Raw genomic sequence first — 6,845 nt, 5'->3', positions numbered from 1 at the left:
CACCCGTGTGTGTGCTCATCACAGCCTGTGAGAAATAGTAAGTTACGTTAACATGGCATTTGAAAAAGATGCAACAAGCTGCTTAATGGTTAAAATGGAAAGGAAGGCTGCTGCTCGAAATAGGTAGAGCTCAGCTGTGTTTGCCGTGGTTTTAAGCGCACACGTTTGCTCCTCACGCCCTCGGTTTAGATCCTGCAGCGTTTTCATTTCGCACACACAGGCTCACGCTCCATGCTGCTGTCTATGTGCTACCCTGTTTCAGTCCGCATTTGATTTTTCTAGTCCAACATTGCAAGACTGAGAGATTGGAGGCTTCTTGAGAAAGTGGTCATGGCTCCATGCCCTGATTTCATTGTCACTAATAGCTAAATATTCGCTCCCAGCGTCACTCAAAGGTTTATTCACTGTGGTCAGCAGCTGCCAATGTGGGTTGCACATTCGCATCACCGGGGAAGTTTTGAAAAAAATACTGATTTCTGGCCTGCTATATTAAATTAGAATCTTTGGAGGGTGGTGTGGGACCCCGACATCAGTATTTGCTCATACCTGCCCACGGGGTTCTAACCTACAACGGCAGCTGAGGGCTACTGAGCCCTGTTCCCTCCTCTCCTCCTAGGACTCCGGTGCTACCATAACCACTACCCTTCCCTTCCTTCTTCGTCACCTTGGGGCACTGAGTTCAGAGGGATGTGTCCACGTTCAGTGGTGTGCCCTTAGCACTTCTGGGCAAGGTGGCCTGTGGAATTAGCTATCGCTCTCAAAGTGGCTCTCTAGAAACGCTGGGAGTTACCTTGCTGGTTGTAGGCCAGCTGCCCAGAGTCAGCTGTCTTTGAAAGATGAGAAACTGAATATACAAACGGATGATGGCCAGACTACATATAAAAATAGAGCTCTGACCTACAACCTGCAGCAACCTGTGCAGGAAGCCAACCCCCTTAATCTACAATAAGCAGCCCAGGGAGCCTGCCTGCGATAGGTCAGCCTCCCAGGGGGCCAGATTACTATCTGCATCGTTAGACCCAGAAAACTAAACAACCATTTCTGAAACAATTGGCCCCAAATGGCCAGGGCTTGATTATTAATTGACAGCTTCCCTAATTTTCGTCCCACTTGCAACTTAGGACCAACTAGAGAAAGCCAATACTCACCCCTAATCAATGACACGGGATGCCCCATTTCTACTTAGCTTGCTTACAGTTTCCTTGTGACAACAGTGTCTATTTAGGGTACACCTACAGTCTTCTCTTTTTTCCTACTATAAAGCTTTCCCACTCCTCAGCCTGTCTTGGAGCCATGGCGGCTGGCTCCCTTGCTGTAGCAAACTCTGGATAAATCGTCATTTTTTTCACATTGGTGGTCTTCATTTCCACAAACGTTTCCTGTTTCTTTCTTTTTTTTTAAATTTTTTAAGTTGATTTATTTATTTTGAGAGAGAAAGAGAGACAGCCAGGGAGGAGCAGAGAGAGAGGGGGAGAGAGAATCCTAAGTAGGCTCTGTGCTGTCAGCACAGAGCCCGACGTGGGGCTCGAACTTACAATCTGTGCGATCATTACCTGCGCTGAATCCAAGAGCCGGACGCTTAACCTACTGAGCCACCTAGGCGTCCCACAGGTTTCCTGTTTCTGTGAGTTGTCTTCTTGGGGGATCTGTGCTGAGGCCAGAGAATAGAGTATTTCCCTCCCCACCCACCCCCCATTTTCTATTACAGACCATTTAAACATTTTTTTCTGAACACGGAGAACAACCGATTTCTTTCTTAAATCTCTTCTTTCAAGTGTTTGACATTTGTGGCTAAGCTCGGGCCTGCTGTGCCTGTGACCCAGAGGGACACGGCCACTTGAGGGTACAGGCATTGCAAAGCTAGGTGCTTCTTCACCATCAAAGGTTACGTACATACTTTTAGGATTTTATCCACTTGGGAAGAAGTTAAACAGAAAGACCACAGTCCAGAAGGACACGGTTGTATAGAAGAAAGGCTACTTTTAAAAATGGCATACCTTGTTCCTTTTACTGAATAGATGCATTCAAACCAATTGATATTTGAACCAGTTTTTTTCAGTTCATTAAGAGCTTTTAGAGAAAAAGAAGAAAAATAATGGCGGGATCTGAGTCCTCTGGGAGTTGTAGTTCTGTTGAAAACCTGTTCCAGGACTCTCCTAACTTGTCAGATATTTCAAATGAATGTAGCGCTTTTAGTATTTTTTTCTTGGTTCCTCTCATCTTTCTTCTTGAGGGTGTGAATTATGGAGACACATTTGAAACCTGTTTCCTCTGGGTATCATTCGCTCAGGAAAAGCCAATTGAGATGTTTTTTAAGTGGTCCCTTTCTTCTTGAAAAATCTCAGCAGTTTCCTACCAGGCCTGGGGGCTTTATTATCCTAAGTGACTTTGCTGCCTATAAATTACAGCCCTAAGTAGCCAGAGGGAATGAGTTAACCAGATCTCTGAAAGAATGTAACCAACGTTTCTTCAATTATTAGCAGAACAGTTGACTTCCATCTGCTCAGGGCACCTGCCGACCTGGCCCGCAGCCATGCTACCCACAATTCCATCACTCAGAGTCTGTTTCTTTTGAATTATAATTTTTACCTTGGTGCATGTTCTACGATATCAGCCCACCCCCAAATTTTACATGTATCCTAGTATGTCCCTCCCTTACAAAGCCAAGTGGGCCGGCAGTGGACCTCAGCCAGTGTTGCGAATACTCCACATGGTTTGCCTGCTCTGCCCAAGCCCACTTTCCCGGGAAATCTGCTCAGATCTGGGGGCTCACTATCTGGGCAGTATCCCCCATGTCCTGCCTCTCTGGTCACAGCTTATTGGATCAGAGGAAACTATCAGGTTTACGTTCAGTTGCAAGTAACAGAAACTTCCCCAAATAGTTGCTTTAACAAGATGGGCATACATTTCTCTCACATAAAATATGCCTGGATGTAGGCAGTTCAGGGTTGGTGTGGGGACTTCCTCAGTAACCCAAGCTCAAGGATGTGGCTGTTGTGCTCTTGGCCACCACATCATCACATCTAACCCCAAGGAAACTTCCCAGAAGACTTGCTACACTGTTGCTTCTATCTCCTTGCATAGGATTTAGTCTCAGGGCTACACTGAGATTCAAGGGAGGCTGGAAATGTCGTCTTTTGGCATAGTGATAATGTAAAGGTCAAGGTTTTAGCAGGCTCTTCTAAAAGTATCCAACTATAAATTGGATTAAGCCAGTCAGATTCTTAAGAATTTACACCAAGGGATCCTAACACTGTCTCCTGGTGATGGCAGGCTCTGGAGACATGTACGCTTGGGCCAATGGGCTAGGTTGTTCAGATTTTGACAGAGGAAGCCAGGCAAGAGAGGATGCAGGGGAGAACAGAGAGGGAAGCCCAATGGGCCGTGTACTTCTGGGGAAGCATTGAGAATGACCTCAGGTCCTGACCCAGTTCTACTCCTCATGAGGTCTGACTGGGCAGTCAAATCTGCATTCCTCAGAAACCTCACATTTTAAAAAACTGTTTTTTAAATATATATATATATGAAAATGTTTTTATTTTTGAAAGAGAGAGAGGGAGCAGGGAGGTGCAGAGAGAGAGAGAGACAGAGAATCTCAAGCAGGCTCTGCACTGTCAGCACAGAGCCCAGTGTGGGGCTTGAACTCACAAACCGTGAGATCATGACCTGAGCCAAAATCAGGAGTCGGATGCTTAACTGACTGAGTCATCCAGGCACCCCTTCAAAAATTGCTTTTTAAATATCATTGTATTAAGGAGGGAGAATGAATGGGGGGTGGAGAGTTTCAGATTTGCCCCAAAAGAAGTTATTTTTTCTGCAGTAATTTCAATAATAAGGATACTTTTATAGCTATAAGAGTAAAATCTAAACATCACAGAGCAAATTCAGCATTTGGTCACTTTTAGCTTTTGCTTAAAAATCTTGTCCATTCTTTTCTTACCACCAAGAGGGGACATTTTATATATCCTTAATCTCCTTTACCATTGTTATCACCTATTGTTAGGATAAACAAAGTCAAAACTACCCAAACAAAGCTCTTGTGTCTCTCAGGCAACAGTTTTTCTTGTATCAGTGCCAGCTCTTGAATATGTTATTAGTTCCTGGTCAAGATCTTATTGTAACCAATGGTGTTCTTAGTAATGCAGATGATGTTCTTTAATTAAAAGAATTGAGTTATGGCCAGTTTGTATGGCAAAAGCTCAAGCTATAGGAGCAATGCCTATATATAATTTCTTGTCCATGGATTCCATGAGGAAAAATCCCCCTTTCTCCTTGAACCTAAGTAGATCCTCTCCTTTCAACCAAAATCCCTTGTGTAAGTCAGCTAACAAAAACCAAGTGTTTCCTTGAAATGGGAAAACATATTTCAACTATCCAGTAGACCAGGGATTGGCCAACTGCTCCTGTGAAGTGCCTAGTAGTAAATATTTTAGGTTTTGCAGACCATATAGTCTTTGTTACAACCACTCAACTACTCAACTTTGCCACTCTAGTCTGAGAGCAGTGAGATAATTTGTAAACAAATGGTCATGACTCTGTTCCAATAAAACTTTATTTACAAAAACAGGCAGAGGGCCAGATTTGGCATCAGGGCCATAGTTTGCCCTGCCCTAAACTATAATCTCCATGTGGGCAGGAACATGTCTGATTCATTTAACATTTTCTACCTGACTCTCAACACCAGGACTGGTACTCGATAAACATTTGTTAAGCTACTGGGTGAGTAAACTATCCAGGTGACGTTAGGAGACAGATTATCCCAGATTAAATGTGAAAAAAAACTACTCAGTCTCATTCAACACTCTTTTTTGTTGGTTTTCTAATTGATTTTCCTTAAAAACTGTGCAAACCTATCTACTAGTAATATCTTGCAGCTTGAGTATACCGCAGAGAATACATTCATGGCCTGGATTCTCAGACAATTGAATGATTTAACCAGCCAGAAGGCGCAGGGCAAAGAAAATTTTCTTAGGGGCAGAGCCATTACGTCAGTATCCTCATCCAGGCCTGCACATCCCAGTGGCATTATTCTACTAGGCTGGGAGCAGGAAGGAGAATAAGGATGTCCTCTGGTAAGGGAACAGATTAAAGCTATGTCTCCTCCCTGCTTTTGTGGTTTCTGTAAGCCTCCAGCCTGCTGTGCCTGGGATTTGGTTCCTAGTAGGAGAAGAATGAGATAAAAAAAAAACATGGGCCTAGAGTCAGGAAACTACCTCAGCAGAAAGGCTTCTGGGTAAGCTTGATACCTTGTCTGAGCTCGGCCCTTCCCACATTGACCCCTGCATCTTGCTGTCTGCCTAGCCCACCGAGAGCACCCAGAGTATGTCTGGTCTTCTCCCATGCCTGCCTTACCTTTGCACCCACTCAAATGTGAGCTAACGTCCCCGAACAAAATCCCGTTTGATTGTCTGGACCAGAGGTCTTCAACTCTGACTGTGCATGGGAAAAAACAAAACAAAACAAAACAAAAATTTGATACCTCGGCCTACCACAGACCAACAGAATCAGAATCTCTTGGGTGGGGCTAGCTGACATCAATATTTTTTAAAAGTACCCCCCACTCTCACCTTGGTGATTTTAATGTGCATCCAGGAGTCAGACACACTTACCCAGATTTCCAATACTGCCTGTACATCAGAGTCACCTGGGAAGCTTTTAAAAAATATATAGATTCCAGACCTAATAAATCAGAATCTCAGGGGGCGGTGGGATCTGGGAATGTATATTTTTGAAAGCTCCTCCGGGAGCTTTCTGATAAACAGCCAGGGTTTAGGCCATGCCGAGCACGTGCTGTTGTTACATGCTGGGATTGGGCACAGAGAGAGGGCACCTCAGCCTTCTGAGCCTGTGGGAAGGGCAGAAAACAAGACTAGGTCAAAAGATGGAGGTGAGTTGTGGCCTGCTCATGGTAATTCAGCCCACCCCGCTCAGGCCCCAAAGACCTCCGACCCGGACTCTCAACTTCAGTCCTTCAGCTGATTCTGTCCAAGCCTGATAGTGTAGGGGAGGCCCACCTTCATCCAAGCTCTGGGATGTTTAAAATGACAGACTTGAAAATGCTCAAGTTTCCTGGAAGGAACAGAATGGGAGAAACTGAAGATTCAGCCACAGAGAGTTAATTGATGTACAGATTCTTGGAGAAGACAGGGGAGGGGATGGTAGAGACCACTCTTCCGCTGAGACAGAAGGCAAGCCAGAACGGGGACGGGGTGGTGGGGGTGGGGAAGAGGGTATGTTTGTAGGTGTGGAATTCTCATTTGATGACCTTGCTTGTTCCCAGTCTTTTGCTGATAACAAGTGAGGAACCGCAGGACAGGGAAGGAGCTTGAAGATGGGGGGTTGGGGGTGGCGGTGGGTAGTGTTAGGAGAGGCATATAGAAGAGTTCTGCCCACAGGTTCATGAGATAGATCACTAATGCTTGGAGGTTGGTGACCCTAAATTGATGGTGCTCCAAATCTGCAAAATTCATTCATTCATTCATTCATTCATTCACTCAAGGCATATTTATTAAGTGCCTACAATGAGTCAGTACTGTTCCCAAATTGAGGGGGGAAAAATGGTGAATGAGACAAAAATCTTGTCTTCATGGAACTTATATTCAATTGGGGTAGACAGAGTACAAAAGTACATACCTTAATGTACAGAGGTGTTTCATGCTAAGAAAAATAGTTTTTTTTTTTAAACAGGGAGGATCAAAGTCTACTATTTTATATAGAGTGATATGGTTAGACCTCTCTGAGCAGGTGACATTTGAATGGAAGCCCGAGGAAAGTGAGGGAATTACAATCCATGTGAGCCTCAGAAGTCTCTCTCATGCCTCTCCCACTTTACATCCCTCCGAAAG

This window comes from Panthera uncia (assembly GCF_023721935.1).
Source record: "Panthera uncia isolate 11264 chromosome B2 unlocalized genomic scaffold, Puncia_PCG_1.0 HiC_scaffold_24, whole genome shotgun sequence".
Classification (NCBI taxonomy): Eukaryota; Metazoa; Chordata; class Mammalia; order Carnivora; family Felidae; genus Panthera; species Panthera uncia.
This window is presented reverse-complemented; position numbering follows the sequence as displayed.